Genomic DNA, 11,431 nt, shown 5'->3' with positions numbered 1-11,431 from the left:
TTTGGAAAATTTTTTGATATTATGGCTCAATTAAAAGACCTGCAATTATGGAGATGTTTGAGCATCATTGGGACTGATAAAAACTATGAACATTTTTAAAGTTGGACTGAATACATTGCATTTTGCATCATGGGTAGTTATCAGTTTATGGGGGCCACAGGTAGAATGTCATGGTGTGATTCAGATGTGCTCCATAAACTTAGGTGTTCTGAATGCTTGGTTCCCAGTTGATGCAGATTTTTGAATTAATGCCTCTTGGCATTAATATCTATCTATCTGTATGTATGTATGTATGTATGTATGTATGTATGTATGTATGTATGTATGTATGTATTGTTGGGGACAGGCTTATGGGCATTATAGCCAGTTTCCCTTGCCAGTGTTTGGCCAGAGGTTGATGTCCACTCTCTACTCATGCCATCATTTTCCTCTGCCATTGTGGAGCTTCCCCTCGAATTTGTAAGCCAAAATAAACCTTTTTCCCCCATAAACTGCTCTTGGTTGGGTATTTTCTGGCAGCAATGCCAACTTGACAATAACACCCCATTACCACAAAAAGGGAATATAAGGACATATAAGTAGAGGAGTCTCCTATCCTGTATCAACTCTTCATGTGATACTACCTTTAAGAAAACAGCCTGGACACTTGGGGATAGTCTGATTCAACTTCCTTTTTTCCATCAGGGACCATCAAAAATGACAACCTCTCTGAGTATCCATCTTGATTTATCAGTAACTTCCAAATATAACTTTAGCTTATGATTTTTTTTTAGAAAGAACTATGCTTAGTCTTGACTACTTGATGTACTCCTGGAAAAAGGATGCAGATGAGCTATTTAGTCAAGGTCATAATGACTATCAGCCAGGTGCACAGGTCCATCTGGCTCAAGAACCCACTGGTTGATATCATAACACCCCATCAAGAAATGACAGTGATAAGAGAAAGTTATACAAAACCTCATTACAGAAATGAAAAATTGCATGAGAAATGTGTTAATTATCGAGAGGTTACTCAAAGAAGGGCAGAAAAATCTTGCCCAATATTTCAACAGGCTAACTGAGGCATTTAAGAAAGTTACAAACCTTGATTTCTCATTGCTTGAAAGGATAGCCAGTCAGCCTCTGACCAGGACCTTCAGCATGACATCTTTCAGCTTGGATATCTGGTACTCCTAATTCAGGTACTAGCTTTAGCCAATTATACACAACCACCAGAACAGCACTAAGCAACTAGTAAACACTAATTGTCTGTGTCTCATTCTATTCCTATCTGGATTTTCTCTTGCCTCATGGGACCTTCCAAAACCTCAAATGCTCTGCCCCTATGTCACAACTGGCTCTTGCCTTTCTGATACTTGCCCAAATGGGCAAAATCTTTTCTTTAGGCCATCCCCTACTGCTTTGCACTTTCTTTTGTATGCCTATTCTATTGTAAGAAGTCCCTAACACAAACAACTCTGTTAGTCCAAGAACTTTCAATAACAGGTAGGTCAGGCTTCATGGACTCAGATGTGGAACACTGTTCAGTACTTGAGATATAAGAGTGAGGTGAACCCCTGATACAATAAGCTTGGAGGACTGATGGTATTCAATGAAATGAATTGGCAGAAAGAAAAACAAAGAGTGGTCTTATAGTTCCCCCATGAGCAAACCTTGTTCCCTCCAAGATAGAAATAAAATCTTTTTACCTTGTTAATATCAGGTGTGTTCATGACTGTTTCCATGTAATTAATTATTTGTATGTCATTCTATTTTTTTTTTTGTTCATTTTTATTTATTTATTTGAGAGTGACAGAGAGAGAAAGAGGCAGAGAGAGAGAATGGGCGTGCCAGGGCTTCCAGGCACTGCAAATGAACTCCAGACGTGTGTGCCCACTTGTGCATCTAGCTAACATGGGTCCTGGAGAATTGTGCCTTGAACCGGGGTCCTTAGGCTTCACAGGCAAGCGCTTAACCACTAAGCCATCTCCCCAGCCCATGTCATTCTATTTTAAGACAACATGGGACACAAACCAGTTTGTCTGTCCTTATAATTCTCCCAAATAACTGAGTAACCAAACTAGTGGTCACTTAAATTTTTTTCACTCATTTTTGTTGCATGATTGAGCAATAATAATAATTTTTATAAAATATATATTCAAAATAATAATTATTTTACCATGCTTAATTAAAATGCATGGGTGCATATAGGTGAATACAGGTGCTTGAGTGATATGTTAAAATGCTCAATAACAACATCTTGAGGACTGGAAATAGGGATGGTGGGGTGGGAGGGGAGGGTAAGGGTGGTGATGAGGGGGCAAAAGCTGGACCCAAATGGAAATGGTACCATAAAATCCTACAACCTGAAAGACATACTAAAATTTGAACCTTCATCAAGTGCTTAGAGAGAATACCTGATTCACAGGGGCCTGCAGAGGGTGTGATAAAGACTATCCTCAATCTCCTCCCATTTTTTCTCTCTCTCTCTTTTCTCTCTCTCTTTTTTATACTATCAATATTTTTCTTCCTTCTTCTCCCTTGGCATTGACCTGAAACTCTTAGTAACAACATGTGGGTAACATCCACAATGAGCTGTTGATCAGAGAAACCTACAAGGTTTCCCAAAAGAAGACAGAATTCTTTCAGAGTAGTTAATGACCCACCAAAGGTTAATAGTAAGACCCTGCCCACCATATGCTGTTGGGATGGAACATGGAGCAACGTGGCTGGGAACTGGAAGAGAGTCAATCTCCAGACAGTTAGATTGTCTAGTGTCAGAAGGTGTTACATGAGCTACTGGGGGAAAATGACCAGCATCTGCCAGGATGGAACTTGCACTGGATCTATATTCTTCAATACATCACTTCCTCTGTAACTGTGCCTGGTCTGGAAGCTCATCTCAGCAACCCTGATGCTGTCTGCAACAGTATCCCAACAAATTATAACATTCAGAATCCAAGTAAGCTTACTCTGTATGTAATAAAATCAGTTATCTTATTTTTTTGCATATGTGTGTAGAGTATGTCTGATATGATATGCTGTGTGGCCTGTTATGTGTGGTGTATGCATGTGTAAGATAGAGAAACCATGGGTGTGTATGTGGAAACCAGAAGGGAACTTCAGGTGTACTTCTCTTTCACTCACCTGTACACTTCCTTGAGATAGGGTGTCTCTTTCAACTCATACTTGTCATTTTTCAGTCAGTGAGCCCCAGCAATTCTACACTTTCTGCAGTCAGTTACCTGGGGTTACAGACATGCATGACCATGCCCAGTTTTCTATGATGGTTCTGGTAAAGTAAACTGAATCAGTCCTCAGTTCTATGAGGACTTCACACTTAAGTAGCAAACACTCTTCACCACTGAACCATCTCTCCAGCTCTGTTATTAAGTTTTGTTGTTGTTTTTTTTTAAAAAAAAAAAAACTAATATATCGTGTGTGTGTGTGTTGTATTCCACAGCACATGTGTGGTCACAAGACAACCTTAGATGTCATTTAAACCTTCCACCATCTTATGCTTTAAAAAAAAAAAAACTGTGTATGAGAGAGAGAGAGAGAGAGAGAAAAGAGAGATAATCGGTATTCCAGGGCCTCTAGCCACTGCAAACAAACTTAAGATGCATATGCCACCTTGTATATCTAGCTTTATGTGGGTACTGAGAATCATACCTGGTTCCTTTGACTTTGCTGGCAAAATCCTTAACAGTTAAGCCACCTTCCAGCCCCCAACTTATGTTTTTAAGATAATTTTAATGTATAGTTGTGACACCAATTATTGCCTGTCTGTATAACTTTGCTGTCATCTTTCAAAAAGAGGCAGATTTTTCAAGATTCTTATTTTGTTCAGTTTAAGCTGAAGAAAAAAACTAATGATTTTAAAACAACACTGTTGGTGTCTACTCAGTCTGTTCAAAACCTCATCAAAATTCAATTTAGACACTCTTCTATGTATCTGAGATTTAAGGTATTACTTTATATTAAAAGCCATGTCTTTAAATGTACACATTTTAGAGGTTGGAGAGATGGATCAGTATTAAAGGTACTTGCTTGTAAAATATGTCAGCCTAAGTTTGATTCCCCAATACCCACATAAAGTCAGATGCACAAAGTGATGCATGTGTCTGGTGTTTGTTTGCAGTGGCAAGAGACCCCGATGTGCCTGTACACACACACACACACACACACACACACACACACACACACACACACACACACACAGATGGAGTTTAGACTAAAAAATTCTAATGGTACAAAGTAGATAAAAAACAATTCAACTTAAAAACTAACAAATAATAGATATACATAAAAGATACAAACTCTGTTTTTAAAAACATTGCCTTTATATGCAGGTATATATTTTACATGTGTTTGTGCTTCCATATTTTCTACATGGTGTCAGATTTGTTTATAAGTAAATAATCATATAAATTAAACCTGTTAAGTTAGCCCAAAATTCCTTAAATTCATATTTAAAACAGAAGGCAAACTTTTAAAACAGAAGGGAAAATGTATATAATTAAACACTGTTAGTTTAGGTGTTATTTTATTAATAATTATCTCAGTTCTGTTGTCCCCAGGTGATCCAAGAAGTCCCTATTGCTTGGAAAAATAAACTGATTCTCATGAGACTGTTTTTCCTGTTACAGAGTACAACTTTGCCTTCATGAATAATTACCTTAATTTGGGGCGAGAAATCCTGCTTGGGTTGATGCTCTATGTGTGGAAACCTAGCTCTATGCATTCAGCTTTCCTTGAGTAACTAATGTACTTAAAAACTAAATATTTTAGGCTTTATCCAGATTACTGCTTAGTTTCAACTTTGTCAGTTTTATAATTCAGAAACTGAGTCCTTAATAGAGCCAAGATTTATTTTTAAAAACTCTGTCAAACTTTACCTAAGTGTGATAAAACAGCTAAAGTTAAAGCCCCAGTAACCATACTGGGAAGTTAAAAGTCAATGAGGATATAGTAGCTAAAATTTTAAAGGAAAGCCAGTGTTTTGGCTTTTGCCTCCAGGTCAGGTAAGTCCCAGAAGACAGCAAGTTACCTCTAAAAGGGACTGATAGTTCTTGTAAGTCACCTGTCCTCTTGATTAGACAAATCATGGAGGTCCTACAAGTTGGATATAGTCAACACACATTTTACAAAGAAGAGGGTCAGAATACAGGTAGGTAAATGTCTTCAGTGCTTCAGTGCCCACCTGATTTTGATGCATCTCTGTAGATGGTACAACTGGCAGAGGGAAACTAAGGAACCATGGGTCCTTTCCCAAGTTGCTAACAATAACACTAAGAAGACTCAACTGACCAACAGTAAAAAGAAATTAATTTTTGGCCACCTTTCTGAACTTAAACACCCAATAGAAAAATATAGCCCCAAAATAAAATGGTTGGTAATAATACATAACTAAACTAGATTTTTTAAAGGAACAGATAATGACTCAGACCTTACTGGACTCCCTATTAAACTCTGAGTTTGGGGTACCAAGATGTTAGCCAGGATGATCATGGCCATGCCAACTATAATACAAAGGTAAGCTCCATTTATAAACCTATCAGCAGTTATAGCCTTACTTTATGCTTTAGTTTTCTTTGTTATTTTCCCCATGGCATTGTTATAATCTCTCACTGTTTTCCTTTAAATCTGTTCCAGCATTAGGGTCTTTCTAAAAATTGTTCCTTTGTATTTTGTCAAATTCTCAATATCTAAATATCAATATTTTTTGGTGTGTGCATGTATATGATGTGTGTATATGTATATGTTTTCCTTTGTCGATTCTGGATATCTACATGTCACAGAACATGTGTGAAAAGTCAGAGGACAACTTCTCATTTCAGTCTTCCCCTTCCACCTTGTTTGAGGTAGGGTCTCTCATTGTTTCCACTGTGGTATCAGGATCTCCTGAGTGTTGTGGCTTAATTCAGGTGTTCCCTATAAACTTAGGTGTTCTGAATGCTAGGTTCTCAACTTATGGAGATGTGGAAATTAATGCCTCCAGAAGGCCATATACTGTTGGGGGTGGGCTTATGGGCATTATAGCCACTTTCCCCTTGCCAGTGTTGGGCACATTCTCTTGTTGATATTGGCTACCTTATGTTGGCCAGGGAGTTGATGTTCACCCTCTGCTCATGTCATTGTTTTCCCCTACCATCATGGAGCTTCCTATTAAGTCTATAAGCCAAAATAATAACCTGTTTTTCCCCCACAAACTGCTCTTGGTCAGGTGATTTCTGCCAGCAATGCAAAACCTGACTGCAACTTTAATGTTGGTACTGAAAATGGTATCATTTTCTGCTAGACACCTGACTGTGTGGCTTTGGCCTTTTGCAGCTGATTTTTAAGGGGAATGTGGATGAATTTGAAACCTTGGCCTCTTGAGATACCTTGCAGTGCTGCAAGTACAACTTGATGGGCTATTGTAGTGAGAGTTGAAAGACCTGAATGCAGTAAGAACTATGGACTGTGAGGTTTGTCTTCTGAGGGTGAGAAAGAACTTTACTTGGACTGAGCTAGAAGCAGTTTGTGTGAGAGGCTTGTTGTTATGCACAAGTCCTGAGAATTTGTGCAGGGTTGTTTTGCACAGAAATAGACTGATGTGAATAGAGGGATATGACATGGAAAAAAATGAAATCTTTGGGCCAAACATTCTGCTCATTCAGCTGCAATTATATGAGATTACAACCTTTGATATTGGGCCATCTACCTGCATTGGGACAGAAGAAAGAATGCAGTCTTTTGAAGGAGACTGAATGCTTAAGGAGTGTTCTGTTCTTCAAAGTCTGCTTTATTTCTCCCTGATTTAACAATACCCTACCTGGTATTATGGGGTATAAGAAATGCAGGAAAGAGATAATCATTGAATTTACATCATAGACTTGTGCTTTGGAAATGGCCATGGGCAGTGTGAAGAAGCTTTGCTGGATGCCTGCATGGAGACCTGATGGAGCCACAAGGATGGACTGTGGGTTGCAGTAGAGACCTAGTAGAGGTGCCAAGACCACAATATGGCTGCCAAGGAACGCTGCTGCCCAGGATGAAGTTTGCTAGGACTGTGAGGAGCCTAGCTGGAGGGGCAAAATTGGAACTCCAGAGTGTTGTTGCTGGTTAGTGTTGGGAGCTATGAACCCAACCTCAGCCATGTTAACAGAAACCACCATAAAGCAAGTTAAGATTCTACTTTCTCACCTAATATTCAACTACCAGAAAAAAAGGGATAGTATGCTTGGCTGATTACTCCCCCATGCTGCCAGTAGCTGATGAAGAAACAAAGGCATTGAGGCTTCACCAGTAACTTTGTGATCTTTGGCCTGATTACAACTCCTTCCCCCTACAACCTTATATAAACCTACATGTAAGAATAAACTCTCGAAGCCTTGACAGACACCTACCATGGTCTCCTTCTTGTGTCTGTTTGCCTTTTCCCACCCAGGTTAACTTCCCCTTGGGTCCTTGTTCAACTCCCCACTGGCCAGGGCAAGTGGCACCCAAATGTGGGGCTTGAGGTATGAAGTGTGACCTGGGCTTTGCTCAAGTGGATTGCCATCCTCACCATTGGACCACCACCGCACCGGGGGGTGAGTGAAGGTTCTCATAGATCACTACAGGCAATACACCTGTAATACAAATCTGCTCCTTGATCACCACAGAAAAACTCACCTATGATACAGATCCGCTAAGGTAAGACAAGAGACACAGGCTTCTAGGCAAACCATTTAAAGACTATTTAGTCAGATTTGCAAGGCACAAGGAACACGGGTTAAGAAAAAAGATTTGGCAAAGAGTAAAAAGGAGCTAATTGCCATAGTAAAAGATATTTTAAAAGCACAAGGAATTGAGATTGCTTCAAGTTATTTAAGCAATTTTTTGATTTTATCAGGAGGATTTGTTCTTTTTATATGTGTGTGTGTGTTTATGTGTGCTCATTGTGCTTGCTAGTCATGTTGTGTTTATGACTGTTTGTGACTAAAGAGATGAGAGGGATGCAAGTGACACCCCTTTCTCTTCTAGAGAACCATTTCAAGGAAATCAAAGACCTAAGCATAGAAATTAAAAAGGGAAAGTTAAATGTTTTTGCAGGAGTGAATTTTCCAGATATTTGTTCTAGGTCAACTTCACCTTACATAGGGGATTATTAAAAACAACAAAACTTCCTCTAAAGCGGTAACTGATAAGTTGTCAGATATTTTTTAAAAGATTGTAATGTCCTGTTACTTTAAAGGATGAGGCAACTGACCTGACTTCTAAGTCAGCAGGCCTCAAGATAACAACACAATTTGCCTTAGTTACTTCTAATAAAGTCATTTCCAAGTGTGTTATTGGTATTAATGACATCAAATTGTATTAAGACTGCTTTCTTGTTAGTAGTAGGTTTAATCAACTTGGTGTAATTTTTTAATAGCCTTATAAGAAAGATAATTAATCACTTCTCGGCCTTTTGGCTAAGATCAAGTGTAGTATCTGTTCTTATCAGTTTAATATTTGATACGCCCTCTATCTGAGGACAATATACTAAATGGATTTTTGGAGCTTGGAGTTGGAATAGGAGCTTGCTCCGTCCACTCCACGCATCGACCTGGTATTGCAGTACCTCTAGGAACGGTTCACCATCTCAGGGGAATAAAAATTTTAAAAAAGGAAAGATAATTAATGATGGGGTAAGATAAATTAATTAAAGGAACTGGGAAGTAATTTTTCAACAATTACTTGTTAAAAATGCCTTTTGAGTGGTACTTAGATCAGAATGTTAAAGTATATAAATAAAGGTGTGCGGATGTAAAAACAAAAAAGAAAGAAATTTTCAGGATAAACCTAAATACCATGCCTAAAGTTAAAGATTTTTAAACTGTTTACAAATTTTAAGAAACAAAAAACACCTAATTTTCAGACTAAAATATGTTGGGATAGCTTGCTTAAGTTTTATCAAATTTAAGTCATGGGTAAAACATAAAATTGTTTTATGTTTATAAAACTTTCTGTAGTACATAAAATCAATAGCTATCAAGCTTAAGCCAAAATCATTGATTGTCAAACAATATTTTTTCTTTCAAAAAAAATTATCAAGGGTTATAGTAATATTTAGCTAGCTGTTTTGGCTCAGAAAAGACCAGATTCTACTCTATTGTATATAAAGTAACTGCTCAATTTTGGCATATTAAGTCCAGTGCTTATAACAAAATTAACTCTTAAGACATATTCCCTACTTTAGGGTACAGCCTCATGCTCAAACAATGGTCCTCATCTGAAAAAAAAAAAAAAAATTCAAGCTCTATGGTTCTGTTTCCAATGTTCTCTGGGTAATTTGTACCCACAGGTATCTGAACTAATCAAAGATGTTTTCACACAGGCAATGAATGCCATGACTGACAAAGCCACCCAGTTTGCCTTCCTTGTTAAGCTCTATCCTGTGGCCCAGGCCAAAGCAGTTCACTCTGTACATCTTAATGCTAAAACCTTCCATCTTCTTTTTAAAATTACTAGGTAACAAGCTCACCAGATAGTCAAACAATGCACAAACTGTGTCCCCCCTACCCGTTCCCCACTTAGGCGTGAATCCTAGAGGTTTAATTCCCAATGAGATCTGGCAAATGGATGTAACACATGCTCCCTCATTTGGTAATCTTAAGTACCTCCATGTTACTGTGGATACCTTTAGTGGATTCATTTTTGCCAGCCTCCAGGCTGGAGAATCTTCAAAAAATGTCATTACTCATGTACCCAATTGCCTTAGTGTCATGGGAAAGCCCCAAATTATTAAAACTGATAATGGTCCTGGATATACTGGAAAAAAATTCCAAAATTTCTGTCATCAATTACAAATTAAACATATTACAGGCATAGCATACAATCTCCAGGGTCAAGGAATTTTTGAGTGAGCCCATCAAACTATTAAACATACCCTCCAAAAGTTAAAAATGGGGGATTTGTATCTCATAAAAGGCTCTCCAAGAAATATCCTTCATCATGTCTTGTTTGTCCTAAATTTTTTAACCCTTGATACTCAGGGAAATTCAGCTGCTGATCTCTTTTGGCACACAAATACAAAAAAATACCTTTTCCAAAGCCATATGGAAAGATCCTTTAACCTTAAAATGGAATGGCCCAGACCCAGTACTCATCTGGGGCTGAAGATCAGTATGCTTGTTTGACACCAAAGAAAATACTGTGAGGTGGCTGCCAGACAGACTTGTAAAACAAGCTGATGATCCTCCAATGACATCTCACATTTTCAGGGAAGAAACACTTTCCTGACAGAGTCTCCTTTTTTCCCTAACAGGACAAAGCTGGAAGGACCCCTACTTATCTTAATCCTCTTACTCACAATCAGACCCATTATTATAAATAAAATAATGTCTTTTGTATGTCAACAGATTGAAGCCACTAAGATACAGCCTTTACAGGTCCATTATCACAGACTGGAGCTGGCGGATCAAGGCATTGCCACTGAAGACCTACCACCTGCAGCTGTCACTCTCCCTTGATCTTACATTCTGTACTCATTTACTATACTACATACATTCTGTACTTATTTACTATACTACTGTCCTCTACACCTCTGCTATCACTGCAGTCTACCTGTCTTGGTCAAATAGCTACTCCTCCTATGGGAGCTGCATAGGATTCAGACCTATGCATATCAGCTCACAATAAAGTGAGTGTGATATGGGCACCAACGTGGGTGCGAAGCAAAGCACCACAACGGAAGGTCCCTTTCTGACCACTTCTGAATTCCCTGAGAGGAAAACCTGACTTACATGGAAGTTGGTAACATAACTGTTATCACTAAGGCCGTGCCTCACTCTCCAGCCACATAGGCCCTGCCTCCCATTCCCCAAAAGGTACCAAGGGCCAAAGATTGTGGGAAAAAGACATCCCACAGGAGTCAGGTACCTACTCCCCCAGTTGGTTAATGCCCACCGCTGCAAAGCAGGCCTTCCCCTCTTTTTGTATAAAAGAAGGGAGGAGATGTTGGGAGCTATGAAGCCATGTTAACAGAAACCACCATATAGCAAGTTAAGTTTCTACTTCCTCACCTAATATTCAACTACCAGAAACAATGGGATCATACACCTGGCTGAACACTTCCCCATCCTGCCAGTAGCTGATGAAGAAACAAAGGCATTGCTGTTTAACCAGTAACTCTGTGATCTTTGCCCTAGACACGTCCCCTTCCCCCTACAACCCTATATAAACCTACATGTAAGAATAAACTCTCGAGGCCTTGACAAACACCTCACATGGTCTCCTTCTTGTGTCTGTTTGCCTTTTCCCACCAAGGTTAACTTCTCCTTGAGTTGTTCTTCAACTCCCTGCTGGCTGGGGCAAATCTTAGCTTGTAACTAAAGAATTCTCCCTTTATTCTTTAACTGCATCTTACCATATTTCATAGCTCTGAAGAAATTTAGGATTATCAGGACCCCAAAATTTATAATAAAACAGACTACAAGTGGGT

At 38.8% G+C, this 11,431-nt stretch overlaps 1 non-coding gene across 1 annotated transcript; it reads left to right on the top strand.

Annotated features, from left to right (window-relative positions):
• The first annotated feature begins 8,400 nt into the window (after nucleotides 1-8,400).
• On the top strand, nucleotides 8,401-8,591 carry LOC123454987. Its single transcript, XR_006633622.1, has one exon. It is a non-coding gene; the product is annotated as a U2 spliceosomal RNA (small nuclear RNA).
• Nucleotides 8,592-11,431: the final 2,840 nt, after the last annotated feature.

Source organism: Jaculus jaculus, chromosome 14 (assembly GCF_020740685.1).
Source record: "Jaculus jaculus isolate mJacJac1 chromosome 14, mJacJac1.mat.Y.cur, whole genome shotgun sequence".
Classification (NCBI taxonomy): Eukaryota; Metazoa; Chordata; class Mammalia; order Rodentia; family Dipodidae; genus Jaculus; species Jaculus jaculus.
This window is presented reverse-complemented; position numbering and strand designations above follow the sequence as displayed.